The 20603-nt window shown below is 46.9% G+C and overlaps 1 long non-coding RNA gene across 1 annotated transcript; it reads right to left on the bottom strand.

Moving 5' to 3' along the window:
- Nucleotides 1-7500: 7500 nt before the first annotated feature.
- On the bottom strand, nucleotides 7501-19236 carry LOC143840807 (uncharacterized). Its single transcript, XR_013232431.1, has 4 exons — nucleotides 19092-19236; nucleotides 18964-19016; nucleotides 17860-17951; nucleotides 7501-7698 (listed from the first exon to the last, which is right to left on the bottom strand). It is a non-coding gene; the product is annotated as an uncharacterized LOC143840807 (long non-coding RNA).
- Between the last annotated feature and the right edge of the window lie 1367 nt (nucleotides 19237-20603).

Here is a 20603-nt window from a genome sequence, read left to right as displayed (position 1 = left end):
GGGGGGGGGTCATTTATGTTAATCCCAAATTGAATGCTCAAGTTAAATTTAAGGGATGTATCAGTCATGTGGTATATGAGAACCAAATGGGCTTTATGCCTAAGAGATATATGAAAAACAATATCCAATTAATTTTGAATACAATAGAATATGCCTGTAAGAATCAGCAGTGTACAGCTTTCATTTTTCTTGACATGGAGAAGGTCTTTGATAATGTTCATTGGAATTTCTTACAAGCAACCAATGGGATATGGAGAAGCATTTTTAAAGTCAATCTGATAGATATATTCCAAGCAAGAGGCCAGAATCTCAATAAATGGAATACTTCCTGAAGAAAATTTCACATAACAAAGGTACCAAGCAAGGCTGCCTGATCTCTCCATTATTACTCAACCTAGTACTTGAAACCATAGCAACAAAAATTAGATAATGGTCAGAGATTTCAGGCCTCAGAGTAGATGGTTCAAATGAAGAGGTTATGCTGATGACGTAGTTCTGATGCTAACCAGACCAGAAACATCTTTACCTAAACTATTTGACTGCTTGAAAGATTTTGGACAGTACTCTGGTTATAAAAATAAAACTAAAATTATAGTCACAGCGGCCTCAAAATTTTTGGATAAATTAAAAGAAGTAACTCAATGTAAAATTAATCCAGATAAGGTACAATATTTAGGAGTTCATATAGACAAAGATCTTGGATATCTGTACAAAAACAATTACAAAATGATTTTGAAGAAAATTCAAGAAGACTTATATAAATGGTCAAAAATGAATTTATAATAGGGGGGCAGCAAAGTACAGAGGTCCAATAAGGCCCCAGCTGTGTGTTTCCCACATTCAACGGCCTGGTTGATATATGTGCCACCCTTCAAACCACTATGCCATCCCCAGGTTTGGGGGAGAGGTGGCCAAGATGGAACCGTTGTTTATGCTCTGCAATGCCAGGTCGATTGACAACAAGACCTTGACATTGCGGAATTATTTTGCAAGGCATGAGGTTGACCTGGCATACATGACCAAAACCTGGGCATGAGAGCACGAGACTGTCACCCTGAAAGATCTGGCACCGGTCATCTGGGTTCATGGAACATCGGTTCCATGGCAGGGGAGGGGGTTGGCAATCCTGGTTCAGGAAGCTTTCTCCTTCAGGGCTCTCCCTGTGCCATTGTTTCTGGATGTTGAATTTGTCAGTCTGGGGTGGGAGTTGGTCGAGAACATGGCTATCTGAGTGGTATACCACTCACCTATTGCCTAAGTTAATAAAATCAGCATTCTTGTCAGATGATTATCTAGCCTCTGCTTAAAAACTTCCAAAGAAAGAGAACCCACCACCTCCTGAGGAAACCTGTTCCACTGAGGAACCGCTCTAACTGTCAGGAACTTCTTCCAGATGTTTAGCTGAAAATACTTCTGAATTAATTTCAACCCACTGGTTCTTGTCTGACCCTCGGTGGCAACAGAAAACAACTCTGCTCCATCTTCTATATGACAGCCCTTCAAGTATTTGAAGATGGTGATCATATCACCTCTTATTTGTTTTCTGACCAGACTAAACAGACCAAGCTCCCTCAGCATTTCCTCATACAACTTGACCTCCAAACCCTTCACCATTTTTCGTAGCCCTCCTCTGGACATGCTCAGGTTTCTCTACATCTTTCTTCAGTTGTCGTGCCCCAACCTGAATACAGTACTCCAACTGAGGTCTTACCAGAGTGTGTTCCTTGTGTGATCTGGACACTATCCTTCTTTTGATACATTCAAAAATCCTGTTTGCCTTTTTATCCACCAAGTCACACTGCTGACTTATCTTCAGTGTATAGTCTACTAAGGCCCCCAGATCCCTGTCACACATACTACTGCCAAGACAAGTCTTGCCCATCCTGTAGACATGCATATGATTTTTCCTACCTAAATGCAGAACTTCAATCACTATTGAAATTCATTTACATCATTTTAATCATATGATGCCCATAGTCCTGCCCCAGGAAGCGCACCAGCAGAAGCCAGGGCAGGTGCAGGACAGAGCAGTAGGTGGCCGACAGGGGAAGCACGGGCCAGCATGGGAGGAGGCCTGGACATCACTGTGCTGCCCAAGGAGGTCTGGGCAGTTGCAGGGTGACACTGAGGCTGACTGAGCCAGCACCGTGAGGAGTGGAGGTGGGAGGGAGGAGGGATTCTGGGTGTGGGGAGGTTGGAGGAAGGAAGGAGTCTGGGGGGGTGTCTGGGGAAGGGGGGAGGGACCAGGGAGGAGGTCAGGTAAATGAGAGATATGGCTGGTGAGGGTGGGGGATGAATGGGGGGGGGAGTTTGTGTGTGTGTGTTGGTGTGTGTCTCTGAGAGAGGAGGAGGGGGACCAATGAGCCCATGAACAGGTATATGTTTCACATACCTTGTTTGAGTTGGGCTGTCACTAATTTTTTTCTTTGAATAATCATCTGTATCACTGAGGTAGGTCAAAGGGTCGCACTGCACAAAATGGTTTTCCAAACTTGCTTGGATAAATGATTAGGGACACTTGGCCTATATCCCTTTGTTTAGCTTATTTTAAGTAGGATCCTATTTATGTAATTTCTGTACTGCCTAAAGTGGCCTATGAACCCCTATGCTATTTCAGCTCCCTTGATTCCACAGGCTCATAAAATCCCAATGCACTGGTGATTGAACACTTCTTTCTATTGGTTGTGCTACTGTGTATAATCCGTGAGTCCCTGTGAGAAAGGCAGACTCGGAATGATGTCAGTCAGTCAAGCACTGAAGCCCAAAATGAAAGTTGTAGTAATTAAAGAGCTGAAGTAGCACAGAAAAGAGCTTGGGACTGAAAGTTCAGGCCCTGCTGTGGCCACATGTGACTGAAGAGAGAACTCTGCACTCTACGTCACCTGCACACTAAGACCATCCAATGTTTCCGCAGCATGCAAGGCATGTGCATTAAGGAACAAGGTGGGTTCTAACCCCTTTTAAAACCGCCTTTGTACTCCCTTTTAGGAACTGGTTGCTAATAGATTCTTTGTGGGGGTGTCACTTCAGATACACCCATTTAATGACCAGCTGCTAATAGATTTTATTTACCTGTTCATTTAAAGCCAGTGACATCCAGGTAGAAAAGTGGGGCTGAGTCATTCTTGAGAGAAACTGCTTCCTCCCCTTTCTACCTCTTTGTTGTCCTTTTAAATCACCATTTAAAATATCTGCAGCACTTCCCTCAATGCCACTTTCCTCCTCCTCCTCTCCTCCTCCTCCTCCTCGTCATAGTGCAATCTTTTTTTAAAGTTCTTTTTCAGAAACTCTAAGTTAAGCACTATAGTGAAGAAGATTGTGCGGTGAAAAGGGGGGGGGGAGTGTTGCACTTTTTAAACCAGGGGTAGTAAAACTGAGACCCTCCAGATGTCCATGGACTACAATTCCCAGGAGCCCCTGCCAGTATTCGCTTAATGTGGCAGGGGTTCATGGGAATTGTAGTCAATGGACATCTGGAGGTTTGACTACCCCTGGTTTAAAATTACCAGAATTCTTCAGAGACAGCTTATTAATAGGGTGAAATTCACTGCATGAAGCCTCCATCCTGGTATCATTTACTTGGAACTGGACTCTTTTCTCAAAGCAAAAAATATTGCAACCACGGTGTTTCCATGGGTTTGGAGGACTCTACAGCTTCTGATTTTAAAAGACTGTAGTTGGTATTTTTGAACTACAAGAAATAAAAGAGTTTCCAGGCTTATGACAAATTTCTCACTTGCATGCACCACCCATATACTTCTGCCCATAAAAACCAGGTCCCAATGTTCAATGGGGATATTTATGGAAAGCGTTCCCCCTGGAGACTGACTGACTTATAATGTTTTGTTGTGGTCTGTCAGAAGTTGTTGGTTTTGCCATGTATCCTTTTATCATCCATGTACTCTTTTATCCCCTTTATGAAAACATTTTGCCTTTTATATGCACCTAGCCATTGGGCTGTGTCTGGCTAGTTGCTTACCTTTTGATCATGCCCTGTATCTTGCTAAATGTTACTAGTGTGCAATTGGGGGGGGGGGGAGTGTGGACTGTATTATGTGTCCTTGATTTCCATTCCTTCTACTACAAGGTCTTATTTTGCTTTTCAAAGAGAGATGTTATGTCTTTGATCCTGCATACACTGTTTCCCGCTCAAAACTGGAACTCCGGGAGGCTGACAGGTAGAAAGAGATATAGTGCTATTGTTCTTTAATCTTGGCAAGGTATTGATCAGGTCTACTCGAATCTTCCAATAAACTGATCTTCGCAACAAGTCAAGGTCTGTTATTGTGCCAATCGGTAGAAACCTCACATAGTCTTAAACACATTTGTTAATCATCAGTGCATCATCAGAGTATAAAGCCAAGAGTTTGGTCACCAGATTCAGGATGATCATGGCAGCTGCACAGCTAAAAGCAAAGGGAATTGGAATCTGCAAAACATCCCTCTGCTCCTTACAATGGAAGCAACAGTTTTCTGGTGTGAAGCCAGGAGGATGGATGGACGGACAGCAGGGACCACCATTACAAAAGAAATGTTCAGACAAGCTTGTCCATAGGAGTCCTTCTTCAGGATGATAATCATTGGAATAATATTTTCCTGGAAATGGTGCCTGTGTCATCACGTAAAATGCTACATAAACTGCTGCTTTTCTTCTCATTTGTAGCTGGCTAGGGTTTGACCTTTCCCTCTGACTGAACACGCTGGGATGGCTTGCCAGGAGTCCGCTGCAATCCAGGGCCATGGAGTTTGGAGGGGCAATATAATACCAATTAAAATGACAGTAAGAATGGCTTTCCTTGTCCAAAGCTGTAGAACACCCAAGTGGGGCTGGCGGTGCCGTGTTTGTGCCTGGCTTCTCCCCTGGTCTCTGCACTGCTGGGTACCCTGCCAGGAGATGCAGGCTATTTAAATGCTCCATTGGAGAGGGATTAAAGTTTATGCAAGGTCACTGGGGATGTGATAATTATAATCACAGGTTTTTGGCTCCACAATGACAGCCATTTGTTATTTTCGCTCGAGTAATTCCGCAGCTTGGAGCTGTTGACAAGCATGCACTGATTTACTGCCCTCCCCCACTCCAGAGCTCCCCCCCCCCCATCTCCCAAGGCAGCGTGTGCTTCGCAATCTGACATCCCAGTCGGGCTCCTGCTGATTTCAGTATCTTTTCTGCAGCAAGCTTCAATAGTGGCTGAAAATTGGAGAAAAAATATTGTGTTAGTTTATAATGGGATCGGAGTGAAAGAGCCAACGTAGTGAGGAGAAGAGTGCATGTGGGGAGGGGAGGGGCTTTTTTACTTTTGTGCCGCCCCCCCCTCCAATTCTTCCCACATGGATCGTCATTTCTGGAGGGGGATTTAATGAGCTATTGATATGATTTGCACTTCAAGATAATATCCGTATTTTGCAGGAACAGGGAGGAGGGACTGAGGTCAGCACATGCTGGGGGTGGGGGGAACAGGGTGGAAAAGCATGCTGGTCACTAAGCAAAGGCTGCCTGTTTTTAAAATAACCATTAAATTCGCCCCGGCCGATATTCTGAAGGCACTCATAGTCCAAGGGCCTAAATGGGGGAGGGGGGATGTCAGAGCAGGTCATTCTGAGGCCCATTCCGCACCAGGATCAATATGGCAAATTGGTTTCGGAAAGAGAAAGCGGAATTTTAAATAGTGGAATTTGGCGTAAGCCTTTGTAGTGGAATCCAGTTGCGTTTCAATCGTTTCCCACAGGTTTCCGGTTTTGGCAAAAATTGCTAGAAAGGAAGCGATATTTGCTGTGCTTTATCCCGCCCCTGGCCATCAATCAAACAAGCGGCCAATGGGCGGTTGTTACCATGCTCCGGAAAAGCCCCTTTGCCTTTAAGAACATGTTTAAAGAAAAAACAAAAACACACATTGCAACGAATATGCCTTGATTCCTTGATTCCTTGCTTCCTCCTAATATAGAGACCTATCTAGCTGGCAGCTGGCGTGTGAGCTGCCATTTCATTGTTGCCACGCTCCCCTGAGTGAAAAAAATCCCCCCGCGTGCATGGGCGCAGTTTTCGGCGAAAATAAAGGGAACTTGCAAACGGGGCTGTGTTGTGCTTGGTGACTTAAAGCAGCTTTGTGGAGGGACTGCAACTGGAGAAGCCTCACTGGGTGAATGAAGGCTCGCCGGTACGTTGCTCTCCGCTCGCTTCGAGAGAAAAATATGCCGATCACTTCGCCGGAAGATCAGAGGAGAGAGCCAGGAGGAGGGACTTTGCTGAAACCACAACAATGGTAACGCACAGTGTTGCAGATTGGTTGCAAGAGTGAAGTGCTTTCCAGAGGGTGAATCCACTTTTTGGGATTTCCCTGGAAGCGCTACAACGAATCGCTTCTAGCGGGACTGTTTCAGGAGTGGGACAGATTGTGTACGACGTTGTGCATAACTGCATTTTAGTAGCGATTACAATTTGCCACACTCCTGCTACATTAAACCTGTGCGGAATGGGCCTGAGTGAAGCCCATTTTGACTTTTAAAAAAATCAGCCTTCTCAAGGCCAGTCTGTTGGTCTTCACTGGCCCAGCCCTGAAGCTGAAGTCCCAACATGTCCAAGATATGGCATTGTGCAGAACGTGCTCTGAACTGGGTTCCCATCTCCTGGTCAGAATGTTAACAAAAACAGAAATGTGGCAGTTGGACTACCACCTCTGGAGATTGGGGGGGGGGGGGAGTTTTGAACCTTAGATGGTGGAGTGGGGCAGGGGAGGGACCTCTGTGTGGTAAGAGGCCATAAAACCTTCCCTCCCAAGCAGCCCTTTTCCCCAGGGGAACTGACCAGTGGTAGTACAGAAGGATCTCCAGCTTCCACCCAGAGACTGGCAACCCTGCATATTCTCAGCAGAGTGGTAAGACAGCAGACATGCAGTCTGAAAGCTCTGCCCATGAGGCTGGGAGTTCGATCCCAGCAGCCGGCTCAAGGTTGACTCAGCTTTCTATCCTTCTGAGGTCGGTAAAATGAGTACCCAGCTTGCTTGCTGGGGGGTAAACGGTAATGACTGGGGAAGGTACTGGCAAACCACTCCGTATTGAGTCTGCCATGAAAACGCTAGAGGGTGTCACCCCAAGGGTCAGACATGACCTGGTGCTTGCACAGGGGATACCTTTAAAAGGTAAAGGTAAAGGTATCCCCTGTGCAAGCACCAGGTCATGTCTGACCCTTGGGGTGACACCCTCTAGCGTTTTCATGGCAGACTCAATACGGGGTGGTTTGCCAGTACCTTCCCCAGTCATTACCGTTTACCCCCCAGCAAGCAAGCTGGGTACTCATTTTACCGACCTCAGAAGGATAGAAAGCTGAGTCAACCTTGAGCCGGCTGCTGGGATCGAACTCCCAGCCTCATGGGCAGAGCTTTCAGACGGCTGCCTTACCACTCTGCGCCACAAGAGGCTCATACCTTTACCTTTAATCCCCAGAAGTGCACAGAAGCTGAAGTACTGCAGGAGGAGAGCCTGAATATTCTCTTGCAATGCATCATAGTCTTCCAGCATGTTCCCCAATTGCCTTTTGGATCCTAGGGGACATTATTGTGGTAGCAAATGCCGGCCAGAAGCAACATTGGGTGCTTCTCCCATAAAGCACTGACCCGTTTGCTTCCATCCCCCAGATCTTTATAAGGTGACTACAGCAGAGGTAGATGTCTTTCGCCATCTTATTTTCTTTGCAATGGGGACCTAAAGCGGCTTACAGAAAATACAAGTTAAGTAATTAAACAAACAGAAAAAATTCACATTACAATTGATTGCAATATAAATACATTAAAGGTAATAAAAGCCATAACAACTTCCCACAGGTGACATCGTGGGCTGGCTCCCTCCCAGGGACAGCCTTCAGTCACACTTTTGCTCTCATCTGAAAGCTCATGGCTTTGGCGGCACCCAGGAGTGGACCCTGAACCAACAGGAAAGCTTGGGCTCAGCTCCTCTTCCCCATGCATTATGGGATTCAAGAGTATCACGTCCTGCATAATGGCGCTGTGCTCTGCCATGAGAAAATAGGAATTATCCAGGCTATTCAAAATCCAGTAAAGAATTCTTTAATTTCTTCTTATAGTTATCCAAAAAATAGCAAATATTCTTAATCATCCAAAATAATTACACACAATCAAAACTGGTTCCCAGGTAAACTTTCCCCTGTTTGCCTTATCTTCATCAGTGATTGTGGCCCTCCTAAAACAATAATAATATAAAATATCTATTTGTAACAACCTTCTACTAAATTCCAATCTTGTATCACAGCAATTATTCTTAATAATATATCTTAATTATATTTTAATTATATTTTCACCCAACTGTATTGGTTATCACATCGGCTCTATGTGCATCATATTTTGAGATACTCATTTGACAGACCTTGCCGCCGCCAGTCAGTATACTGATTATAGTTGACTAATCCAACAGGTGTTGCACATTATTCACAAGAAACAAGCCAAATCCAACTCCAAATGAAGTCCGTTTGGCTCTAGTGTATTGCAGTTAAAGATATAGTAACACTCATATTACAAAGATCATGGCATCTGGCCCTCTCAATTCCTGGCAAATACATGGGGAAGAAATGGAGATAGTGACAGGTTTTATTTTCCTGGGCTCCAAGATCACTGCAGATGGGGACTGCAGCAAAGAAATTAAAAGACACTTGCTCCTGGGGAGGAAAGCTATGGCAAATCTAGACAGCATCCTAAAAAGCCGAGACATCACCCTGCCAACAAAAGTGCGTTTAGTCAAGTATTCCCAGTTGCTTTGCAGGTGTCTAGTTCATTGCCTGTCAATAAGGACACAACAACAATAATTCTTTTTGGCATGAAAAGGCCACAGCCGCTTTATTAACTTGAGAGTGGCGTAGCCTGGAAGCGGAAAATTGCCCTCTTGTGGTCAGCCGACCACAAGGCAGCCCCTTTAATCCCACAGGTCTCCCTCAACGGGTTGTGCTGGCTCACATGTCAGTTTTCCCGGACCTCTGACCTGCTTCCTGTGGGAGGTACCAACTGCGAACCCATCTTCTGCCTCTGTTGGTTTCACCTGCCACCCGGAAATGCGAGCTCCCCAAACGGGCTCCGCATCCACACAGCCCCTTAATGGGGCCCCCCGTCTCTTTAGGATGCCAGCGCGCAAGCTTGGCTCCCCTTTCCAAAACTCCACTTCCAGCTCACCAACTGCCACACAGCACAGGGGGGACCCCTACGCTCCCGTGGCGGCTCACTGCTGTAGCCAACCAAGAACTGCATACCTAATATCATCCCACCATATGTCCATTCCCCATTCGGATAGATGGACAGGGCCTACTGACGATGGCTGATCTCAGGGTGTTGTATAACCACCCCCCCTATCATTCCTTACAAATTTTGCCACTGCCTTGTCTGCACGCCTTCCGGCCAGATCCACCCGGCTAGGTGACAATGCTCCACACCAACAGCGTCGTTCTAGGAGAGATGACCAGAAAATTGATGCCGTCATAAGCCAGCATCGCAGAATTGACAAATCCTGCACAATTGCTCTGGACAAGCTTTGGCCCGACCTTTCAGGTAAGTCATTCTCTCTGAGTTGCAGGATCACAACATCCTTTTCGCTTTATCATTTCCGATATGGTTTCTAACATCATCGGCCATCGCATCCCGTGCCGCCCTTTCCATAGCAGATGGGCTCATCCTGTCAATCCAAGGCTTGAACCCCATCTGGAGCCAGCAGCATAACGGGCAGCCCAGAAAACGATGCTGAGCCCTATGATCCAGAAATGCCAACAGCATTTCTGCAAAATCAAAACAGATTAAAGAAGAAGGCCTGTCTGTATATAACTTTGAAATGCAGCTGAACACCAACGCCGCACAGACTTTATCTCCTCTGCACTGGCGCCACTGGCAGCCGCCCGAGTGACAGCTCCGATTCGGAAAGAGTGAGTTACATACTGCTTAGCAGGTAGCCCCAACTTTGCAAGGGCAGATCGCAACACTGCCATCATTTGGAACCTGGACAAACAGCTCCCATTTTTGTGGATAAAAATTGGCCCATCGATAGTTGGGCGAAGTTTGAGATACCTCCTAACACATTGCACCAGGTAAGGTAAACCCTGCTCTGATTCTTTAAGCACAATGTGATTTCCCCTGCCCAATTGGTCAGTCTTACACTGATGAAGGTGTATATGTAATTCTTGCTCATACACCTCAACGTCCCGTATACCCAGTGCTCTGGTACCATGGCCATCTTTAGTTGCCGATACAATCCCACCACAGCGGAAGGCACCAAAAAACATGACTGTGAAGACTGCAGCAAACAAATAGGATTCAAATTCCAAATCACATACAAGCGGCAGCTCCCGTAATAATCCATGAAGGACCTGTTTTGTAGGGACGGCCCTCCTCCACCCGGCTACTGCCTTTTTTGCTAAAAAGGATGAAGCTGGGTCACACCAATTCTGTGATTTACAATAAAAGGACAAGCCAGCCAACTGGTCTGACATTGTCCTCAGGGCAATCCCCTGTGCATGAAGGTGCACCAAATAACGCAAAATTGCTTCTTCCCATGGTGGTAACGGGCTTTTGCTACCCCAAGATAATGAAAACTGCAAGTATCCCGACAGTGCGTTGGAATATGCCCGTAGTGTGGATGGCGCTAAGGAACCCATCACAGCTTGCTGGATGGCAACATGCCAAGGGTCCACAGCTCCTCTGGGAAAGGATCTGGCCTCAGGTTTGCTGATGGAGCCAAAGTTCAAAACCGTTGTTCCTGGAATCGAGACAAGGCATCCCCCACATCGTTATTAATCCCAGGGATGTGTCTGGCCGTAAAGGAAATATTATACCTCAAGCATACATTTACAAATCTCCGCACCAATCTCATCACTCTTTCCGAGCGGCTAGACTGTCTGTTGATGATGCAAACTTAAGCCTGATTGTCGCACCAAAACAAAACCTTGTGATTCCTGAAAAGATCCTTCCACAAGACCACAGACACCAACACTGGAAACAGTTCAAGAAAAGTGAGGTTCCTCAATATTCCCGTGTCTGACCATCCCTCCGGCCAATGTTGGGAACACCATCTGTTTTGGAAAATTACCCCAAAACCCAAACTGCCTGCCGCATCTGAGTGTACTTGGAAAGAGGTCCCCTGCGTGATTGGTGATTGCCAAATGGCAACCCCATTAAAACTATCCAGAAACTCTCTCCATACTGTCATATCATCTTTAGAGTTAGACGTATATGGTGATGCGGTGCAGAAATGCCCGACATAGACCTTGCCATTCGTGCACAGAAAGCTCGGCCCGGAGCCACAGCCTTGCAGGCAAAATTGAGATGGCCCAAGAGTGACTGCATCTCCTTTAGTGTGCACTTCTTTTTTCCCAACATATCATCCAAAATTTCTCTCAAAGCCCCCAACTTATCGTGTGGCATTTGAGACAACCCTGATACCGAATCCAACTGAATCCCCAGGTAAGTTAACCTATATGTAGGACCTTCAGTCTTCTCTTCCGCTAATGGCACACCAACTTCCTTAGCGAGTTCCATGGAGGTTGCCAACCACTCTCCACATACTGCGGGATTTTGCGGGCCCACTATTAAAAAATCATCCAAAAAATGGGTAATATGGGGAGATTGTGTCCGCTCTTTCACTTCCCATTCCAAAAAGGTACTAAATGTTTCAAAAGCTGCACATTAGATTGAACACCCCATGGGCATTGCTTTATCCACATACCAACATCCCCCCAAAATAACAGCCTAGCAAGCAAAAATCTTCCAGGTGAACTGGCAGCAAACGAAAAGTGGATTGAATGTCACATTTTGCCATAAGGGAGCCCTGACCACATGATCGAATGATCGCCACTGCGTGATCCAAGGATGCATATTTCACCGAACATAATTCCGGTGCAATGGCATCGTTGACCAATGATCCCTTGGGGTACGATAAGTGATGTATCATTCGATATTGGCCAGGGGCCTTCTTCGGCACGACCCCCAAAGGTGACACCCTTACATTTCCCAGGGGTGGACTGTTATATGGACCCGCCCTGCGCCCTGCTGAACACTCCTTACCAATCTTGGCTACCAGGACTTCCGGTAACTGAGTTGCCGATTTTAAATTGCCGCTCATCGTAGGGACCCTCATGCCAGAAAATGGAATTCGAAAACCTTCCGTAAAACCCGTGGCGAGGTATGACGCTGCCTTCTTATCCGGGTAACGTCTTAACAGTCTTAACAGAGCTGACACACAAACAGGCGTGGCCGCTAATGTTCGTAACTCCAAGGGAACTTCAAGCGCTTTTTTGTCCATTAGTGGTACCCAACTCACCCCCATTTTTGGCAGAGGGTTGCCCCCCACGAAAGGGCTGTTGACCACCTGCTGGTTTTTCACAATCCTGCTTTGAGTGGTAGCCACCACAATTTTCACAGCTATGTTCATATCAGCATCTACGCCGCTGACAGTTACCTCTGTTAAATTCCCAGCTAACCCCACGCCCTTCCTTCCTCCAGCCAAATTTTTTCCTATCCGGGTCATACCTCCTAACAAAGGGGACCACCTTCACAATCCAAGCATCATGGTCCTTGATGTCCCAACGCACAAGGCTATTGTTTGAGGCCCTTTCTCTCATACGTTTGTCATAGGCGATTGCAGCTGCATCTCCCGACAATGCCTTCACCTCCAATACATTATTCAGGTGCTGCACCATGTGCCACCCGCATTCCAGGTATGCACCTATGACCAGACCCATGTAGTGACCATAGCCGCGCATCCTGTTAATAAATGACCTGTCTCCTTTTACTGTATCTCTTGCTTTCCTATCCCTCTTGGATCCCGTAGTATGTCATCCGGACGTACCATGCGGAAAACATCCACATAGCAGCCATCCAAGGCCCTTTCCCTCAGCTTAACTGATAGGTGTGTCCCCGGAGGATGTTCCCCAGCCTCATACCCACTGGGAGGGTTCCCCGGAGTACCCAGCCCTTTTTCTTTATAATACTCTTTGGTCATTTCTCTACGCTCAGCCCACCAAGATGGAATGACCGGAACTAATGCCCCATGCAACCAGTAGTTGCAGTCCCGTGAGGCTACTGCCATTTCATCCTCCGAGGAGGAAGACTCACCAGATGTACTGGACCCGCGTCTTGCCCTTGCCCGCTTTGCTCCTCCTCTCCTTGTACACTTTTTCTTCCAGGATTCCTGTTGCTCAGACCCCGCTTCCTGCACTGGCGCTGTAATGACTGGAGAACCAGTAGTACTTCCCATCCCCCCAGCACCCTGTACCACCATGGGGACCACCTGGGACCCAGTAGTTGTCCCCACATCCCCTATGGGTGCCGGAGTAACCAGGCCACCCTGAGTCACTGATCCTGATGTTGAAGCTTGACTAGCCATGGCACACTGAATATTCATATCATTACCAATGACTGTAGATGGAATGGCCTGCGAACCACTGGCAATACCGGTACTTGGTAGAGTTGACAAAGTAACATGTGAAATGGTAGTACCAACACTTCCCAAGGATGTTGAAGGAATGGCCTGGGTGCCAGAAGCACCAACCACCTCCAATATTGTTGATGGAATGATCTGTGAAACTGGAGTACTACCTGTACCCAACAAGGTCGATGCACGGCCTGTAAGCCAGAAACGGCCTCACCCCTAGTCACTGTGGCTGAAACAGCCCTGGAACCCCGAGCACTTTTTGGTGCCAAGGGGAGGTGACCCTGCGTGGCCCCTTGTTGACCCTGGTAGCCAAACCCCTGGTAATGTGTTCCCCAGATGCTGGACAAAATTGCCTATAAGCATCTATCCTTTGGTTCCCAGGAGTCTGCCAATCTCCCCGTGATCCTGACTATTGTCCAGACCCTCCATACCAATCAGAGGTAAAGCCCTCGGTTGGTCGCCAAAAGGCCCCACCACCTGCTTGAGAAAACCCAGCCACAGGACCTACTGTATCCTGCCACTGTCCCGTGAAGCCACCAACCTGACCAGCCTGCAGCCCAACAGTACCCTGCCATGCTGATCCACCAGTTCTCTGTGGCTGAAACGGGGTGTGCCATTGCTGAACACCAGGGGGACCTTGAGCCACCCCAGGATGGCAAAGCCCTCCCTGCTGTAATTGGGAAGCACCCAGGGCCCAGGAAGGACCAACCCCCTGCAAAGCTCCTGTTGGTTGAGCCTGTTGTAGGGGCTCTCTTGATTGCCATCCATGAAAACTCTGCATCCTGGCCAGGCCAGAATCTGCTGGCAAATCAAATTGCCCCCCGTTTTGACTTGCCCCATATACTTCAGGTGCTGTTACCACACCAGTAGTGGGCCTAGCCTCCTGAGCAACCCCCATTTTCCCCATGCCTGAGGGACCGAGGAAAGGTGATCCTACATTGGCAGCCCCTGCTCGTATTGCACCTCTTGACTCCAGATCTTGTGACAACTGCTCCCTTTGGGGAGGCTTGCTCAAAACTGAAACTCCCCTGTCCTGCGCAGCTCACCTCCTGGCTGCTCTAGTGCCATAACGAGGCTCAGTAGCTGGCTGAGTAGATGGGCCGTCAACCGGCTCCTCCCCCCCCAAGCTCCAACCCCGTGCCAATAGGCCTCAAATAGCCGCTCTGGTCTGACACAGTCCCGTGCCCTTGAGCTCCCTCCTCTTAGGCCCCATCCTGCCCCTCTCCTACCCTGAAGGCCAAACCTGATCAGGAACACCACCTGACCTACCCACGTAAGTTTTTAAGGGGAATTTTTTTTAAAGTGCTCCACCAAACTGCCGCACCGCAACCGCCGAATTGTTTTTTTTTTAAGCCTTCAGAGCCCGACGTCGCTCTTCGCAGCAGGCCACAAGCGCGCGTCGGCAGGAACTCCCTGGGCCCGATGCGTTCGCTTCGGCGCCACGGGGAAAAGAGGCAGAGCAGGAAACCTTGGCTCCCTCTATTGGAGTGCCGTCTCTGCCTCCTTACTCAGCCCAGGGACTGCTGCCAGGGATGCTGGGACTTGTAGTCTCGATCCCTGCAGCATCCCCTTTTGGTGCTCTATTGCCACCGAGGCAGCAACGGCCCCCTCGCCCAATCTCAGGTGCTATTGCAATGTATGGCTGCGAAAGTTGGACCATAAGGAAGGCCTAGCGACAAGGAATTGAGGCTTTTGAACTCTGGTGATGGAGAAGACTCTTGCAAGGCCCTTGGACTGCAAGGCAAACAAACCGGTCAGTCCTAGAGGAGATCAGCCCTGACTGCTCCTTAGAAAGCCAGATCCTGAAGATGAAACTCAAATACTTTGGGCACCGCAGGAGAAGGAAGGACTCCCTGGAGAAGAGCCTAATGCTGGGAGCGATCGAGGGCAAAAAAAGAAGGGGACGACAAAGAATGAGGTGGCTGGATGGAGTCGCTAAAGTAGTAGGTGCAAACTTAAATGGACTCCGGGGAATGGTAGAGGACAGGAAGGTCTGGAGGATCATTGTCCATGGGGTCGCAATGGGTCGTACACGACTTCGCACCTAACAACAACAACAACAACAACAACAAAACATTCATGTTGTAATAATGCTTGCTAAATGGATCTTTCTGTAAGTGCATTTTCCCCCTTGTTTCCATTCCAAAAAATGCTTTGCTTCAATCCAATGCTTAGCAACTGGAAATTCCACAATGTTGTTCCTTATTTTGCACCCGTGTTCTGTGATTCTTGTCTTAAGTGGTCTGCTCGTCATTCCCATATAGCTCAGATTACATTTACAGTGTATCATATAGATTACATTTTTAGTTTGACACATAATGAAATCCCTTATATTTATACAAAAGTCATTTGAATGTTCACCTGCATATATCTGCATACGCTACAATTTCCACATTTATGATTCCCATTGGGTAAGTTGCCACTGCGTTGCTTCCTAGGTACTAATAGTGCTTTAACATTTTGACCCCTTTTCCATGCCACCAAAGATTTTTTCATGTACCCCAGAATATGTGCTATTAAATGCCAATGTTTCATAATAATTTGCTTAATTTCCTTAGAGTAATCTGAAAAGTCAAAGTAGGCATGAGACCTATAAATCAGGGTGTGTTTTTTTTGGGGGGGGGGAGGAATAACAGTGGGGTGCCCATTACAAGTCACAACCAACCCTTTTTAGCCACCAAGTCACACTGTTGACTCATGTTCAATGTATGGTCTACTAAGACTCCTAGATCCTTTTTGCACATGCTACACCAAGACAAGTCTCCCCCATCCTATCTTAGTGTATTTGGTTTTTCCTACCTAAATGCAGAACTTTACACTTGTCCCTATTGAACTTCATTTTATTCAGTTTAACCCACTTCTCGAGCCTGTATTCTGTATCCTGTATCCTGTATCCTGTATCCTGTATCCTGTATCCTGTATCCTGTATCCTGTATCCTGTATCCTGTATCCTGTATCCTGTATCCTGTATTCTGATTCTGTCTTCGGTTGTGTTTGCTTCCCCTCCCAGTTTAGTATCGTCTGCAAATGTAATAAGTATCCCCTCTAATCCCTCATCCAAATCATTTATAAATATGTTGAACAACACAGGCCCCAGGACATATCCCTGGGGAACTCCACTTGTCATTCTTCTCCAAGAGGATGCTGAACCATTAACTATCCGTTGGGTACAATCTGTCAACAGAATTAGGACCCATACCGCATTTTACCAACTTGTCAACAAGAATATCATGTAGAACCTTATCAAACTCTTTACTGAAATCCAGATAAACTATGTCCACAGCATTCCCCTGATCCAGCAAGGTAGTCCCTTTCTCGAAAAAAGAGATAAGGTTGGTCAGACATGATTTGTTCTTGCGTAACCCGTGCTGAGTCTTAGAAATCACACCTCTCTGTTCCAGCTACTCAAGGACTGACTGATGATTTGTTCCAAAAGTTTGCCAGCTACAGATATAAAGCTGACAGGTTGATAGTTACCCAGATCCTCTTTTTTCCCCTTTCTTGAAGATGGGTACATTTGCCCGCCTCCAATCATCTGGCACCTCACCTGTTCTCCAATGAGGGTCAAAAAGAATGGACAGATCTTCAGGATTATATCTGCAAATTCTTTTAGTACACTTAGATGCAATTTATCTGACCCTTTCCCTCACAAGAGAAGACTGAGGAGCAATAGGAGTTAAGCAGTTCAGCCCTCACTTCATTTGTTATAATTTCACTTTCTTGTCCTCGCAGTGGTCCTACCATGTTCCTATTCTTTTTCTTACTTGAAATATAACTAAAGAAGCCTTTTTTTTGCTATGTTTAGCACTTCTTGCTGAAGAGCCTCTTGTGGCGCAGAAAGGGTAAGGCAGCAGTCATGCAGTCTGAAAGCTCTGCCCATAAGGCTGGGAGTTCAATCCCAGCAGCCAGCTAAAGGTTGACTCAGCCTTCCATTCTTCTGAAGTCGGTAAAATGAGTACCCAGCTTGCTTGCTGGGGGGTAAACGGTAATGACTGGGGAAGGCACTGGCAAACCACCCCGTATTGAGTCTGCCATGAAAACACTAGAGGGCTTCACCCCAAGGGTCAGACATGACTTGGTGCTTGCACAGGGGATACCTTTACCTTTACCTTTTTAGCACTTCTTGCTAGCCTAAGCTCATATTGAGCTTTAGCTTTCCTAGCACTGTCCCTACAATTTTTGGTTATTTGTTTATACCCACCCTTGGTAATTAGGCCTTCCTTCCATCTCTTAAATGCCTTTTTTTATTCCTCAAATCATTTGCCAACTGTTTATGGAGCCACCTTGGCTTCCTTAGGCTCCTTCCATCTTTCCTTCTCAAGGGAATCGTTTGTGAGTGAGCCTTCAGTATTTCATTTTTAAGAAATTCCCATCCTCTTGGACACCGATCTCTTTAAGTCTTTCTGACCATGGGACTCTACCCAACATACCTTTAAGACATACCTTAAAATCGGCTTTCCTGAAGTCCAGTCTATACGTCCTACTACATAAAGGTCTTCTCTTTACCACAATTGAAAATTCCAAAAGCAATTCACCTAGTCGAGAGCCAAAAACAGGAGTCAAGAAACCAGGAGTCAGTCGGGCAGTGTTTTGCTGAAGATAACCCTTCCAACTCTATGATTCTATGGAAAGTGCAGGGAAGGGTTCCTGTGGGCAGCAGAGGATAGGACTCGCTTCAATTACATGTACAGCAGTCCTGAGTAGATATCGGGGCGGGGGGATCACAGTCAGAGTAGTTCAGCAGTGGAATGGGCTGACTAATGAGGTTAGGAGCTCCCCTGACTGGCCGTCTTCAAGCAGCAGCTGGGCAGATGCTACTCCTTGATGCTTGAGGCTGATTCTGCACTGAGCAGGGATTGGATTAGATGGCCTGTATGGCCCCTTCCTAGTTGTTTTAAGCAACTGTGCCAGGCATGAGCTCACTGAAGCAATGGCAGCTGCACAGAACTCCTTCTTAGTGGCTTTCAGTGCCATCTCTTAAGCATCCAGAAGTGTCTTCTAAGGCAGTGGTCCCCAACCTTTCTGAGGTTGGGGACCGGCAGGGCATTGGGGCGCGGCCCGCGGCCCGCGCGGCCCACGCCCACGCATCGGCCGCGCCCGCAGGCCGCGCCTGCGCATCGGGCCGCACCCGCGGGCCGCGCCCCACGAGCCGCGCCCGCACAACGGGGCGCGCCCGCGAGCCGCGCCCGCACATCGGGCCGCGCCCCCGCAAGCCGCGCCCGCACATCGGGCTGCACCCGGGCCGCGCCCGCAAGCCGCACCCGCACGGCCCGCAGGTTGGGGACCACTGTTCTAAGGTGTTTTTGAGTGTTCAGGAGCCTTCTGCCAGACTGCCAAGTGGGGGTGGCAGAGAAAGAGGCTACCAAGGAAGAGAAGGAGGGAAAACTTAAGAGAGGGGAACAAATAAAGGCAGGTTAGGGGGAAGGAGAAAAGGAAGCAGGGAAGAGGGAGAGCCTGGGCTCTCAGGGAAGAAACCGGGAGAAATGAGATGCCCTCAAAAGTCCTTCTGGGTCCGATTTGTAGTCTTACCCAGATTTGTAGTCTTACCCCAGGAGCACACAGAGATTCTTCCTTCTGGTTTCTGTGTTCTTGAAAGCAGACTGTAAATGAAAAAAAGTTTCTTCAAAAACAGTGATTATATCTGAAGTATGTTTGTAAGGATAAAAGCAACAAACCTTCCTGATACAGTGTTGTTCACACACTTAGGAGATGGATCAAAATAAAAACGGGCATGGAAATTATAGCAATTTAGAAATTCTTGAATGGTTTGTTCTGTTGCAGCCAATTTGGCTGCTGCCTGCTTTCACTTGCAGCTGAAACTAATTGTTCTTTGCTTCACACTTCTGAAAACTGACAAGAAGGAAGAAATTTAAATGGCTAATTGTGACCAGGTCATTGTGCTAATGATCCAACTTTTATCTTAGCACCGAGTTTAACCCTTGCATGTAATTGTCAAGGACTGGCTAGGCTCCAGGATGTGTCAGCCAACGCAAAGGTGGGGTAGGCATCCCCTCAAGTTTCAAGGTCTTTCAGGTCAGATCCCAAGAAGCTGCTCCAGTTGCATCCTCAGGGGGATTCAAAGTTGAATTCTTCCACTCTAAATGCTTCCTCCGATCAGACACATAATTGGAATAACAAAGTCAATAAGTGTTACTAGGGACAAAATCTTCATTTGATCTCTCACATGGCAGATTAATTAGGTGTTATCAATTAATGGCCTGGTAAAAGCTGACACCCTGTTCGTCAGTTCTCTCAGCAGTGCCAAGCATATCAAAACAGTGTATGTGTCTACAAGAGGAAATCATGGAGGAATGAAGAAAAAGACTGCCACAGCTGACAATAAGCAACTGTTTATAATGCTTTATGATAGATAGTATTTACAGGAGAGCTGCATATACCTTTTTTATCTTAAAAACATGGAACATTAATTAATTTTTCACCAAAGACCTAGGGAAAACATATGATTGATTCTACAAAGGAGTCAGGTTTTTTTCTGCACTCTAGATATGGATCCAGACTACAGGAAACCCCTCTTTTCTTAAGTGTTCAAGTTGGTTACAAAAATCTTGCTGTCCAGGTCAGGCATGGAGAGAGGCAACTGCTCTTGGCATAGTGGCTGTGGAGAGGATGGGGGTCTTCACCGGGCTGTTTAGAAGGCTTCTTTATTCTTCTTTTTCACTCTGTCTTTTTTCCACTGGATCAAAAAATCACCTCAGTCACATTCCTGCGCTTAAAAAAAAAATTGATCATACTGAAGAGCAGCAGGATCATTTCTGAATTCAGCACGAATTCACCCCCGAGATGGTGACAAGAAGATTGGGAGATTCCCTGTATGTGGGACTTTTTGTGAACTTGAGGTAGTTCTATTTGTATCATTGGGGAGGGACAATGGCTCAGTGGAAGAACATCTGATTGGCATGTAGAAGGTTGCAGGTTCAATCCCCGGCAGCATCTCTAGTTAAAAAGTATCAGGCAGGAGGTCTAAGGCCCATTGAGTAGACAATGTGGACTTGGAGAGACCAAAGGTCTGAGTCTGTATAAGGCGGAGGCAGGACAGGAATTCAAACAATTCACAGCATCAACTCTGAAACGTCCACTATTTTAAAGCAACAAAAAAACCCACCCAAATTAAAGCCAACAAAATAATGATTGTAAAAATCTGTATCACAACCAATAAGGTAAAGGTA

The sequence above is a fragment of the Paroedura picta genome, chromosome 6 (assembly GCF_049243985.1).
Source record: "Paroedura picta isolate Pp20150507F chromosome 6, Ppicta_v3.0, whole genome shotgun sequence".
Taxonomy (NCBI): Eukaryota; Metazoa; Chordata; class Lepidosauria; order Squamata; family Gekkonidae; genus Paroedura; species Paroedura picta.
This window is presented reverse-complemented; position numbering and strand designations above follow the sequence as displayed.